Source organism: Spea bombifrons, chromosome 1 (assembly GCF_027358695.1).
Source record: "Spea bombifrons isolate aSpeBom1 chromosome 1, aSpeBom1.2.pri, whole genome shotgun sequence".
Classification (NCBI taxonomy): Eukaryota; Metazoa; Chordata; class Amphibia; order Anura; family Pelobatidae; genus Spea; species Spea bombifrons.
In genome coordinates, this window is record NC_071087.1 from 120,180,197 (window position 1) to 120,195,442 (window position 15,246).

The 15,246-nt window shown below is 40.3% G+C and overlaps 1 protein-coding gene across 5 annotated transcripts in view; it reads right to left on the bottom strand.

The window, feature by feature from the left end:
- Positions 1–6,972, bottom strand: part of ARVCF (ARVCF delta catenin family member) — a 247,836-nt gene extending 240,864 nt beyond the window's left edge. For all 5 annotated transcript variants that reach the window (XM_053471261.1, XM_053471240.1, XM_053471231.1 and 2 more), the window contains exons 1-2: positions 6,802–6,972; positions 6,199–6,237 (exon numbers count right to left, since the gene is read on the bottom strand). The gene's annotated coding sequence lies outside the window, so the exon portion shown is untranslated. The remainder of the gene's footprint in view (positions 1–6,198; positions 6,238–6,801) is intronic.
- Between the last annotated feature and the right edge of the window lie 8,274 nt (positions 6,973–15,246).

Genomic DNA, 15,246 nt, shown 5'->3' on the forward strand with positions numbered 1-15,246 from the left:
CAGTGCTTTTGAGTGACATGCCATACCGGGAGACAATAACCGTGCATTTCGGTCTTTATTTACACGGAATAGTAAGAACAACAGGCCAAACATTTGCCCACAGCCTTTATACATATATGCACTTAACATGTGACACTCAAACATATTGAGGTCAACATCTTCACTTCATTTAATGTAAGTTTTAGTACACTTTTGTTTGGTGATGTCAAACTTTTACATTTGAATTTTATGTTCCTGGGGCGCACATTCTAAACAAATATGTTGCAATTACACAAGCTTCAGCCACAACCCAGCTTTTAAGAAACTGACATAAATTGAGCTAATATGGCTTTATTGTAGACAAGATCTATTTATCTGTCAATCCGTCTATCCATCTACCAGATTTCGCTTTTTCCCTTGCGCTCATAAATGCTACATTTTCTGAAAAATGTGCACTAGCATACATTAAGCATAGAAAAATAAAGTTTACAATAATTACACCAGCAACAATTTGATATAATGGGTGCTGTGACTCTTTGTCATATTAGAAATAAACAATGTCGACAAATATAATGGCAATTGATAATGTTGTTAGTAGAGTTTATTTTAAAAATGTCACATAATTAAGATTATGCATCTCTATTTACATGATTAAACGACACTCCATTTGTCTCGCTCGAGATCATTGTGCAGGTAATATAGAGCAGATTAATTATTGCGAAGAATAAAAGAGAAACCTTCCACAGTGCAAGCACTTACTAACGATGGCTATTCCATATGTGTTGCTAGTGTTGTTAGCAGCAGATATCATTAGTATATCTATTATATCAGATATTTGAAAACCTAAAACATAGTAAATGTAGGGAACTAATGTGTACAGCTAACAGTTTCCACAGCCCATTTAGTGTAATAATAAAACGACACATTCAGAAAATGAAATAATTAGGAACATATCGTGTGCTGCAGAAATGCAGGGAATAACAAAGCTAATTTCAAAGACCGATAGAGAGACAGACAGAGCAGAATTAAACCACTGATCACGTTTTTGTGCTAAAACAAGAACCTGGGAGGTTGGGGTTGAGAGCAATGTAGAATGCGAGCTATATAGAATACCAAAACCTGGCTGTTAATTAACTAGACACTTGCTTTCGGTTATAAGGTGCCCGACAAAAATTAATATTCTGCATAATTAAAGTTCTATTTACGTGGAGAAGCCACTGGCTGCCACTATTCCAGCATATTTTGATATGCGGGTGAATGCTTTCTGACAGTTTCTTAATCGTAAGAGTAATTTAGAAGAATACTTATTTTAAGCAGGGCTAGCAGACATCATGCTGTAGCTGTAAGCTGAAACTTTTACAGCTGAAAGCTTAGCCATAATATCTTATCACTTATTAAAGGTGCTGTTCCACCAATTCTGTGAAATGTAAGAGTTTCCAACAAAATGCATCACTAGAAAAAGCATAGTAATTTTGAATGTCCAAACTCTTCCCAGAAACAATCTTTATTTAAGTAAAACCTTGCCATAGTCATATACTGTATAATGCCAGTGTTAGGATTCGTACAGGACAGACACTGGATGCAGAACCAGTAAATTCCATGCAAAAGTAAATTACAATAAGTGGACAACCACCTTTCCCTGAGGTTATGGTGGTCGTGGAACTTGCAGATGAGCCCCAATGTCCCTTGATTGTCAGTGGTTAACACCGAACTTATCTCCCCATCCCTTTACGCTGCCTGCCTTGGTGACACTCTGGACTCTGGAATACCGTCCCCTGCCTGTCTGTCTGTCTTTCCCTCTGGCTTTGGTCCTTAAAAAAACACTTTCTTTAAGGACACCTACAATCTTACACATAAACACCCTTCCTCCCATATTCCTTAGCCCACCTTTCCTAATCCCTCTCCTGCAATAATTATACTAGCATGCCTGGTCTATCCCTAACAGTGGCACTTGAACCTCTTGTGTAATACACCCTAACTCCCTCTTGATTGTAAGCACCTGTTGTTTCTGTAAGTCCAATTATTATGTTATATACTAATTGTTATGTCCTGTCTACCCATTGTACAGCGCTACAGAATAAGATGGAACTATATAAAGTAATAAATAATAATAACACAGGAGAACTGGTCATAATATGTTAACTACACAAGGGCAACTGAGTGGCCAAAAACAGGTGTTCCAAGGGCTATAAGATCATCTGAATGACAATCTTAAAGTCCATCCCTTAATGGGCCTATTAACGGAAGTATCATTGGGGGGGGTAGGATTCACACTGTGGAACAACTGCTCTTTTCCACTGCAAGGAGTGCTGCAAGGCCTATCAAGGTGACTAGAACAGACACACAAGTTTATTTTTGGGCTAGCTCAGCCCTTTGTACATAAACCCTTATAAAAGGAGTACAAATGTTTGGAAATTGATCTGTCCGTGTGCCTCGGGTCTAGCTCCGAGAATGGAGGAAACTTTTACCTCAAATATTCATTAATGAGTCGGAAGGGCCAAGCAGGGCCTTCTCAATTGAGACCCAGGCCTAAAACACATCCAGCACTTCCACCAGTACTCCCAGTTGTGATGAATTGGGTGTTGCAAGCTTCCTGTGAAATTTGCTCCCAAATAATTTAACGGCTGTCATAAGAAAGTCAGTCTGTTAAGCACCACCACGTTTCTGCAGTTCAGCTAAGACTTACCTCAGGGGTTTGTCGCCCACCTCCCCAGCCAGCATTTTCTGAAGCCCATAGGTAGCTGTTTTTTCTTGGACAATTCTTCCTAAAAGTTTCTATTTTTGTTGCCTCTGGCAACATTTTTACATGAATTAAAGACATGTACCACTTAAAAAGGTAAACGCAAGAGACACCACCTTACGTCCCTTGCGTTACACGTAGAGGCGTTCACGCAATCCTATAGCTTCTGCCAAGCCCAAAAACTATACGTAACAGTGTTAAAATAATTATGGTGTTATTTCAATTCCACCAAGGCTTTACACAACCCTGTAAAAAAATCTTCAAATTTGAATAGTTGGAGCTTTTATCTTTCATTTAGCTGCTATGTTTTTGTATGTGGTCTATAAAGAGTAAACAATCTCCATACACAGAAAGTCTCATGGATAAACAATAGACCTCTGATTTAACAAACCTTCATCCATTACAACAGTGCGGACAGCTAATTTCCTTTATTAAGAACTGAAATGAAAGTCTAATTATAATAGATGTCAGAAAAGTAATTGTGTGATTTAGAACCATCTAAATATATTGAAATAAAAATTTCCCAATTGCATTTTTCCTCCACTATACCATAATTTGAACTGTTTGTAAACAAGTAATCCCATTGTTTTAGACATGCTCCTTTTGCTACAAAACAGCTGGATAATAACCATTAAAACATTACTTTAGTCCCAATCGAGAATGTGTCTAAGAGGGTCATAATTTCATCCATACAGCATGTGCGGAAATGCATCCAACATTGTGAAAGATGGATAAATAAATATGCCATTTCAGACACCAAGCTTGCAGGCCATTTTAGTTTACACTAATACAGATAGGTTTTATATGATGGCAAAAAAACAAATCGACTATTCCCAAAATAAGCTGTTTTGTCTACCATATTAAGTTTTTTTTAATTCAAACTTTACAATACAGACGTCATTAAGTACAACATTACATGGTGGCTTTTTCTGCGTTGCAGTGGTGCTAGTATCAAAAATTAGTATCTTCAACAATCAGAAAAATCTCAACCTATATATAGTAAACTTGTGAGCAGGGCTCGCTTTACCCAATGTAATAGTTCATCTTAGTTTTGTCATACCCTTTGGAAGTATGTACTGTAAGAAGTGTGGCGTGTGTTGGTAATTATTCCTATGTCCCATAGTTGTATACCAAATTCTCAAACAGTATACACATGTTCTTCCCAAAGAACACCTGTGATTAAGAACAAAACAGACTGGTGCTTACACCAGACTGGCTGCTAACTAACCCATAGAGGATATATCATATTGGCAAACTTGGCAGCGGATGGAGATAGTCAACACCAGGCTACATTAACAAAAAAAATGCCTGCAGAAGGGGGTATCAGAGCATAGTTCGTATAGAAACCCTAGGATCCGGTCCGCACATGAAACCTACTTACACAAGCTACAACCTCACAGTCAGATGGGTTTGCAAAAGGATCAGAGTCTCCATAAGATAGGCCTTAACCACTGTTTCTTTATGAGAGCTGTGAGGCTCAAAAAAGAGGGGATAAACCATTATATATATATATATATATATATATATATATATATATATATAAAATCAATTTTTGTTCATGTTCAACTCATTTCCTGATTAAACGCTGCCCACAAAGCATTTTCTAAATACTTTGGAAAGTAGTTGGTAGCAATTGCTAATGCTCCTATAATCCATTGCATGCAAAAAGAAAATCATCCGCTGAGGATATCATCTAATCTGTTCATTTAATAGCAGTTTAGCCTACACAATATACAGATAAAAGTTTACTTTAATTCTGAAGCAAAGCTTGTTATATATGCAGTTTGGATAAAAAAGGTCCACTTTGTAAATATAATAATACACGTTAGCTTTTCTGCCTGTTGATTTTCAATGTTTTTCTTCTGTCTCATTAACTAATGTAGCATGGAAAAAGTGCACATTTACAGACACAGAGCTTATGGGCTACTAGCTCATCTTACTAGTTATCAGCTAGTATTACTTGATTTATATAGCGAATCTTATATAGCGCTATCACATAACAAGTAGTGCGTCACATAACAATTTGGACTTACAGAATCAAAAGGTGAGGAGGGCCCTGCTCAAATAAGTTTACAATCAGGAAGCTGTGAGCAGTGGTGTGTGCCTTTCATTCTGTGCAACAGAATAAACACACTTAGCAAACCTAAGACCATATCTCATATAGACCCAACCCCTGTTTTAAATAGACACTGCTTCAGATGTACCCAAATCATCACAATCCTGTGCTACATTTCACTGACATGATGAGATTGAAAGAGATTAATGATTGGGTCTTACATAATCACAAGCAAAATTACTTTTAACCAGATAAGGAAAAATAAAGAGTGTATCTGCCATAAAAAAGCCAGTGGTTAAGGCCAGTTGACAAGTATATACTCATACTACAAAAATAATAACAGTGTTCGCTGAGAGTGGCGTGGTCCAGTACGGTTGGCTGCCTTGAGACCTAAGCAGGCCAGCAACAACCACTCTCTACTGCTTTCTTGTTGGTTCCTAGAGATAATCAAAAGAGATGGTAACTGGAAAACTGACAAAAGCAATGCCCTTGTCAGTCTTAACCCTTGGCTCTCTCTTCCCTGTGAGAAGTAGGGAAAGGGCTCAATAGCATCAATTTTCTATGGGGATCATAGAAATCATCCCCTTTCATTTAGTGTGTCCAGGAATGCAGGGCTACTGAGCCTTCCTTGCTCCCTGATCACTATGTGATCTCAAAATGCGAGATCAGGGTCAGAAACAGTTTCTTCTGCTTCAAAAACATGGAATAAAAAATATTTAGTTAATTTAAATATTTAAAAAAAAAATAATAATGTCTAGTCATGTTGCACTGTTCTACAAAGGGACAAGTTTTATTTAAAAAAAATGTTAAAAAAATACATAAATCCAAAATACATCTATAAACAACTTATAACCCACACAGTAGAAAAAGAAAGTACACTTTGGTACTTTGTACCATTCTTATTCATCATGTTTAAAAAATCAGTACACAAATGTGTGGCCTTTATTAGATAGCAGAAAGTGGATCTACTAAATTCCTGCATGTCGGATCTTTTGTCAAGACTAGCAGGTGAAGAAAAAAGAGAATGCATTATATCTGACAGGTGAACTTTCAGTTTGGAGAAAAGTCTGACTGTGGTCAACAGAGAGCTGTCATGGTAACTTGAGCAGTGAAGAACAACACAGAATTGCGTTCAAAGTGTTGTGTACATTATTTTTCGTAACAATCTTACTCACGGCCTGTATGGACTGATAAAATCCCCCGAGATGCTACATTATTTAGCCCAGGATCACTGTGTTTGTAAATAAAACAACACATGTATAAATAAGAGCAGAGGAAGCACTGTGAAAAGAAAGCTCGGATTACAACACAACAAATCTGCACAGGAGTACAGGTAACAGAGACGATCAGTGCATACTCGCGTATTTTATATATAAAAAGGAATTCAGGCGTCATTTGCAGAAGATGTAGAACGGCTACCTACCTTGTCAGTTGTCTTGTAAACCTTGGATCATGTGGAGCTCTAGAGAGAATAGAATAGGATCATCAGTTAAGGAAACTGGAAATACAAAATGATCAACAATATCAACTAGACATGGTCTTGCTGTTGAGCATTATGGGAGTTGTAGTTTAAACACTGGTATTATATACTAATTGATATGTTACTGGATTTAGCTGTTATCGCCACCTGCTCAACTGTTCCGGGACTCTGGTTTTGGATTGCCACACTCCTTGACATCAATTGTGGATTAGCCACGGCTCTCCAGTGATTAACCCCTGCCTCCCATGTGACAATCCCTCTTTGGGCCCTAAATCCCTTTGTCTCTTCTTCATCCCCTGATGTACCTCTTTTGTAGGTGCTCAGAATGTTTGCTGGATATGAGAGCAGCCATCTTGGATTTGATTGACACTTTAACGCCTCCCTCATTCCCAGCACTGTATGGCAAGCTCAGGATTCTATGTGACTGGAGGACAGCATGTATGTATTCACGTATGTGTTTGTACAGACATACATAAATGTGTGTGTGTGTGTCTGTGTGTGTGTCTGTGTGTGAGTGCATTCTGCAGATATCTGTGTAACTCTTACCAGCACAATCTGACACGACAGGAGACGAAGTGAAGCGCTGGCTGCAATCTCTTCTCACAATCAGTTAAGACAAGAAAATAAAACAACAGCAGCTGCATTGTCTTCCTCCTACATGCATGCTGTGCAGACACACAGGGCTTGATGTCAGGGAGACGAGGAGGGGAAGGGAATCAGAGAAGCAAAGAACTGCCTTAGGGGAGGGGTCTATCCATCCTGACACAGCACAGAATACCTCTATGCCAACCACATCCAGCTTGATGCAAAGTAATGATTGACAGATAAGAGGGAATTACGGCGCAGGGGTTATTAATAAAACTTTAATAATGTTTCCAGAACAACATATAGGTGATGTAATGCAAATAAAATAAAGTAGAATTTTTGTGACAGGTGTACTTTTAGGTGTCCCGATTTGCAGCTGATCATCCTGTGAAGCAACCAGACCAAAGTAGCAAAATCACTGTCCACTGGAGCTGCCTCATAGTCCAACATCCCCTGGAGCCTTAGCCCAAATTGGGACACCTGTGTTGGGGGTGAGGCCGGAGGCAAGGAATGGTTGAGGCTGTGACAGGTGGGCAGTGTCATGGGCGGAGCCACCAGCCCACCTAACTAGAAGAGAGACCTTGCGACACGCAGGTCCAGAGCACTGCAAGAGACACGTGGGAGCTGCAATGGAAGTGCTGCAATAGCACCTCTATTAATTTTACAGCTTCCTTGGCCGATCAAGGCAGATCAAAGGATCTCTGCAACTGGCCCAATGCCCCAAAACTGAAAAATGGGATACTTAGAAGGTATGCTGTGTGTGTTATGGTGAGTGACTTTACACATGCACACACACACACCACTACAGACGACACAGATCATACTCCACCGTAGTCTGGAGGAGAGGGGCAACTGCCCCCCAGGCCGATCCAAAATTCCTTAAACAGGGTCAGCCTTAAAGTCATCCACATGCTGAGGTGGGAATGAGGCAGGGTCATGTATCGCAATGATATGTGTCCCTGCATTAAATGTAAGTGTGCATGTGTTAGCATGAGTGTGTAAATGTGTTTTACTTGCCTCTGGTCATGCTCCATCTGGAATTGGGTCCTGGCGCCTTTAATAGACCCCATGAAGTTGAGGGCAGCACATCACTGCCAGTTTTTAGGGATGACCCGAGGCCTACCTCCATGCAGTAGCATAGCACAACTCGGGAGGGAGACCCAACGTGCAGCTGGTACCAGAGCCACGGAGGTAAGTCGGGATCATGACACTTGGACACTCGTGCTACTGCCAGCCACACGCATCAATCAGCCACAGAGATCACGCGTAACCACAGGCGTCTCTCTGACAAACGGATGACACACCACCATAAACACTATTGGTATACACATTTCAGCTGGTCATACACACAACTGTCAGCCACGTAGATTACACTTTACCACTCACAGAAATTACTCTAAGCCCCACAGATCACACTAAGTCTTGCACACCATTCCCAGTCAGTGTCAATCACTTTTACAGAAATGGCCTATTAATACCTGCATCTAAGGTAGTCCAGCGAGAACCAATCAGTGACAAGTAGAGCCTTGTGATCATTGTGATGATGAAACTATGAGCCAGATGGACAGGAGGCCTCCACATGCTCTCCCTTAAGGATGGACTCTCCCAGATTCATGTGTTGATAGGGATACAATCCAAGACCAATTCTTCCAATTCCTTCGGGAGGTCCCAGGCTGCTATCTCATCTTTGATCATATCCAAAAGCTTATTAGAGAAGGCAGCCACGAGAGCTTCGTTGTTCCATCGTACCTCGGCTGCCAGGGTACGGAATTCAATAGCATCATCTGAAATCATCCACGTACCCTGCCAGATGAACATCAATTATGTGGCAGCTGAAATGTAGCGGGCCGCCACATCAAAAACCCTTTTAAAGGAGGCCACAAACTCTAGGTAGTTCTGTACGGTATGTTTTTGCATTTCCAAGAGAGGGTTTGCCCATGCTAAAGCCCAATCAGAGAGCAAGAATATGATGATGAAGCCGACCTTGCCTCTGTCAGAGGGAAAAGCCTGAGGTACCATTTCTGTGTAGATACACATTGCTCTTGTGTAATGTTAGGAATCAGGAACAAGACAGACACAAAAATATAGTGCAAAACACCTTTATTGAAAATAATGTAAAGAAGGCAAAATGGTAGTCTAAAAACGTAATTCAAAAGACAAGCGGGGTGAGAAGCCATACCTGTACTCAGATAAGCCAGGTCAGGAACAGATTGTACTGCTAAAATGGCTTGCAATGGCAGCTACACCTGGCACGAAACTGCTTGTCAGTACCCCTGCCTGTGCCATAGTTGCCCATGATACATGTCTATAGTTAAGTGTAGAAATGTGAGTGGAACAAGAGAGCTGAATCAAAACAGAGAACAATATTGGTAATGAAAAGTTATATCAGTAACAGAAACTAGTGAGAAGGCATGGCAGAAAGGGATGAAGAAGAATTAAAAAACCTGTTGTGTATAAAAGGTGAGGGCAGCTTAAAGGAAAAATCTAATTATCAAACTACACTGGAAATGAACATTTTTTCCAGACAATTGTCGATACAGAAAAAGAAAACAAAATGTTACCCTTGAAATAACCGTAACATGCTTGAAATCCATGTCTCTTCCATAGTAATTCATTAGGTCACATGAAAGACTCAGTGTCAAGTCAACATCCAGCCTCTTGAGTCTGAACACAGTGACCCAGAAAATTGGAGTATGGCAGACTAGAGCACTGTTTTGTAACATAATAGGTGTGAAAATTGCCACATGGCATCAACGTGGAGAGCACAATTCCAGACAGGACTATAATGTCACAGATTACAGAAAGGTTATAAAAGTATTTTGCAATGCCATACTCGATACCAGTCTCTTTAGGTTGTCTTCACAACAAAGAATTATACAGGTAAGAACCATTTTAGTTTCACCATTATTTTTTGCAGTAAAAAGCACCCACTCAAGTACATATAGCACTTCAAATATGGTGCTAAACATGGAGCAAATTAAACTAATGGAATGTTCCTCCTGATTGAAAATGTTGCAAGTACCCACAGAAATGCTCCCTACAAATATTTGGGGTTCAGTATGAACAATGCTCTGGTAGTTATAATTGCAAAACATTCACCCTAATACACCATACTGCATGTGTCACATGAGCATACTGGGAACTTGTGGGCTGCAGCCACCCATAGCCTTCCCTTGTGGAACATGGCCAGGACTGCCCGCTTATCCCGGCGGGTGGTCTTACTGATGTCAGGGGGGCAGGGAGTGGGGCACATCAGGACCCCGTGACCTAGAGGATTCAGGTGTTGACCCGGAGAACTGGAGATCTCCGGGCCAAACCCAGAGAGTTCCCATGTACATGAGGTTCTGCCGCTATCACGTGGGAAGTGGCGTCACAAGCCTGTGTGCCTACAGAATGCCTCATTTCCACCTCTTTCCTGAATGCAAGCACAGAAGCTTGACTGGCAAGATGCGTGTTACCTGAACAAAGTTAAATAATAAAAAATACAAATAATCAAGAAGTTCTAGAGACACAAAATAGTACTTACCTCCCCGTCATCACACAGAGAACCAAGGACCTAAGGTAAGACACTTCCAATTACGTTATTAAAACCTCAAGTCCAGGTGTAGTGGCTACACATGGAGAGACACATATTATAAATCTTTCAGTGATTCCTTTGAAGTTTTTATTATTGGAATGGTACTAATTCTAGCAATTTGTTATTGAGTTATATTTATTTTCAGGGTTGTTTAGAACCCAGCAACTCTTTTAGTTCAAACCAACAGTAAAAAATCACTTAAGTACTTCTTGTACATCATTGTGGAATATGATGGCATTATATTGTTACGTTCAGCGAGAAATTTGAATCAGGATCCAAATACAAGGTCAAAGGCGAGGAGGTAACAAGGATGGAGGTAACTATGACGGAGACAGCAAAATCAGCAGGCAAAACATAGTCAGGAACAAGCCGGGTCCAAAATAACAGAATATACACCAATGAAGGTAAGCAGCTACCACCACAACAAGGCAAGGATTGAATGCCAGCCCATGGTTAAAATAGTAAGCCCGCCAGGAAACTCTTTTCCTTTAAGAGCCATCCACGCCATCTGCGCGCCCATCGAAGGACTTGAGAACAGCCAGCAGATGTAAGTAAGTCCTTACGGTACCGCCCCCTCGATATGGAGCAAAAGGAAGGACCTCTTCGATGATCTGGAATACGTAAATGGTAAGAGCTCCATAGACGAGGGGCATGGACATCAGAAGCTGCAACCCAGGAACGATCCTCTGAACCATACCCCTTCCAATGGACCAGATATTGGAGAGTACCCTGAAAGTATTAATATAGAGGATATTTCATACTTATCAGCAAGGAATAGATGTAAAGTGATTGGAGACTCATGGTTTGTGCAGGGACACGTGGAATGTTCTAGGAATCCGAAAAGAGTTCATAGGTGACAGGATTAATACATCGTACAATCCGGTCAGGATCAATGTATCTGCGGGCAAATTTCATAGTAGGTACTCTAAAGGGAAGATGAGGGGTAGATAAGCGGACCCTGTCTGATGGGAAGAAGGTAGGTGCCAGTATTCTTCTGTGGTCAGTTTGTGCCTTTTGTCTCTCTGAGGCAGTGTGCATGGATGCACTAATGGGGACTAATGATGGCATGGAACATCTCATTCGGAGTATAAGAGAGACAAGCGAATAGAATCTTGTAAGGTATTATTCTTGCTGAATTCATTGAGGGGAAGGAGTTCAGACCAGTTATCTTGGTGGTTGTTAAGAAAGGCCTGCAATTATTGTTCCAAACTTTGGTTGGCATGCTCAGTGGTTCTAATATTGAACAAAAGGCTTTCCGGATTCTGGATGGGGCCACTGCAAAATGCCGGAGAATTTAGTAAAATCCATTTTGGAACCAGAAGCAGAAAAAAACGAAGCCCAAGAAAGCTCCTTTAGACACCTAGAATTCATATTTCTCAATACTTTATGTATATATTCCCGGTGTGAATGGATAAAAATATTGTCTAAGTATATAATGGCAAAGTCCTGAAGATAATCAAGTTTAGGAATGCTTAAAAAACACAGCAGGAGTGTTGCATAATACAAATGGCATCACAGTGTTTTCATAATGCCCAGCCCTGATATTTTCCCATTCATCCACGTATTGTTATAAGAATATAAACTCCTCTGAGATACAGTTTCGTAAAGATGCTAGAATGCTTGAGTCTATCAACAAGTTCAGAAATGAGGGTGTGTTGGTGTGTATAAGTGAGTCCCTGAAAGGGTCAACTGCTTGCAAGAGTCTAAGCCCACTACTGCAATTTAGTTGATTGGTATCTGCTATTGTAGCAGTTACTGGGGCTTAAAAGAAACATACCTTCAATTGAACAGGAGGTTCACTTGTGGATCTCATGCAGGGAGTGACAACACAAAGCAGCCTTGATTTATGTTTGTTTGAAAGTCTTTTATTTTGCCCTTAAGTGGAGGAATAAGTGGCAGTGAGGATTTGTTATATGTTTAACATGTATATTTTATGTCACTGTGAATGCAACAGTGTTGCATAATTTGTATGCTGAGGAGTTGGGAACTCCATACAATTGAAAATAAAAGACTGCAGAAAAGATATACTCAGCTGGTGTTCCATCCAGCAAGGTCTACTCCGTTACAGAGGGGTAATGGGTAAGTGTTTTTGATGATGACGTAATTCATCCACCAACAGGCAGTACAGGCTGCAAGGTGCCATCCTTCTTGATGACAAAAAAACCTGGGTAATCTCCCCCTTTTTCCAGTCTATAGAAGGATTGTGGCTATATAGCCAGGTATGACCCAAACAGGTATAGATCAATTGGAATTCACATAACAACTCAGCATTAAAGGTATAGATAAACATTTTAATTTTAGAAATATGAGAATAAAAGATATATACACCTTAAATAAGATAAATTCCTTTGCTCGCCTGAAAGAAGATTTTAAGTTGGATAATTCTGAATTCTTCAATATATATAGAATAAGGCATTATTTAAAAACTCATCTATATGAGGGAGGAAAATTAAATATATGCTATAAAATAATAGATATGTTCTCTCTAGAAATAATTAATAGAGGTATGAGGAAGTGGTATTTATTATTAGAGGAAACAGAAAAATCAGTTGAAAATTGTGCGTTAAAGTCTTGGCAACAGGATTTACATTCCCAAGTGGAGCAGGAAAACTGGATAAAGAGCTTAGCGGAAGTTAGTCAATTTACACATTCCTTAAATATGTCAGAACTCCACTATAAGATTATGTTAAGATGGTACATGACTCCTGAGAAATTGGCTAAATTTAAACATAACACCTCCGATATATGTTGGAGATGTGGACTGGAAAAAGGTACCTATGTGCATATCTGGTGGAGCTGTAGCATATTACAACATAGTTGGACGGAACTTTTTGAGATTATATCGGACACTTTGAATAGTTTTATTTACCCTACGCTTAATAAGGCTCTGCTACATATGAATTTGAGTAACATCCCTACCAATCAAAAAGCTTTGATTATTCAATGCCTACTGGCCATGCAAATAATTATAGCCAGACAATGGCTACAAAAAATATCAATCAGCATAGATCATGTCATAAACCAAATTAATTATCAGTGTATGATGGAGCGAGGTTTCTATCAAGCGCAACAGAAACTATATAAATTCTATAAAGTGTGGAGACCTTGGCTGGATAAACACCCCGATCCTTATTAAGGATATATGTACAAAGGGATAATATTTTATCTGTAAAGATACGCCCGAAGTGAGGAATGGCTGGGATGAATGGTATGAATGGATAGGATGATAGTAGTAAAACCCTCTCTGTTGTTCTATTTTTTTTTTTTCCTTATCTATACTGTTTAATTTTCTTCGTTTTGGTCTTTCCTTTTGTTTTTTTTTTGTTTTTTTTTCTCTATCTGCTGTTTCATTGGGATAGGAGGTCAGAAGATATCTTATGAATAATCTGACCTACCTCCCTAAATTGTAACAAAATTTGTAGTGGCAGTAAGAATTTTAAGATAGGTATATCGATATATGTGGATGTGGAAATGATTGTCAATGTAAAAAAGAAAAAAAAAGAAAAATAAAAATAAAAAATAAAAAAAAGTATAGATAAACACCCCTAAATTACAGGCATAGATCACAGGTTGCACACCCCAAAGGCCAGCCTTGGCCTCCACATTGTCAACAAAGAACCTGCCAAGCACCAAGATTACACACATAGGACATGCCATTTTTTGTCCCCAATCAGCCCAGCATGAGTCAACTTTGTCCCCAAACAGCCCAGCGTACGACATCTTTATCCCCAAACAGCCCGCCCTGTGCCATCTTTGTCCCATAAACACCCCACCTGTGCCATCTTTGCCTTCCCACAAATCAATTATACATCTATGATACTCACAAACACTTTTACAGTCGCTCACTTATCCACACAACTCTTACTCTCACTCATTCACACAGTTCATACACACATGTATTCTCTCACTTATTGTCAGGAACTGGGTCCATACAGACGACTGTAATGACCCAGGGCGCTTAAAGATGGAGTTCAGGATGCAAAAGCGGAGTCACAGGACAGGAACTGGTGCAGGCCGACTGCACTCACCCGCGTGTTGAGCATCTAGGGTTGTGCAGCCACATACCAGCGCCCTGATATAGCAGCGGATGTCCAGAATGAAGCAAAATGATATCCTGCAGGCACCCTGGAGAAGGCATGAGACATAGCACTAGAGTCATGTGCGGGATGCTGCAGGCTGGGAGTGTGGAAGCTAAGCAGAGTAACAGCTGAAACATAGCGAGCAAGGGACAGGGAGACCAGGCAAGAAACATAACCAGACAAGACATACATAATACAAGGCCCAACAGGGAACAAGACAAGGAATACTCAAGATCCAACATGAATAGGACAGGACACCCCTCTACCGGGGATATAAGACAGGACACCCCTCTACCGGGGATATAAGACAGGACACCCTTCTACCGGGGATACAAGACAGGACATCCCTCTACCGGGGATTCAAGACAGAACACCCACAGGTTAAATCACAGACTGACACACATAAATACAGAAACTAGCCTAGGACGATAATATAACAATTGGAGATTTCATCTCATCTTATGGCCATAGTATGCTTAGCCCACCACTATGCCAAAGTACTCCCATAAATACGGTGGGTCCTAACGCTAAACCCTGCCTACAGAGGTACTAAACAAACCAAACAAGGAATCTAAACACATATCAAAGAAACATACCTTTAGACTGCAGACTGAGACAAACACTGGCTCTTGACTCCTCTGAGACGCAGGTAGGCCCGAATCAGGGGCAGGCAGTCTTTAACCCAGGGCAAAAGGAGCAACTGCCCTGAGCCCAGTTATTCCAGGGGGGGGCATAGCAGCTGCCCCTTGA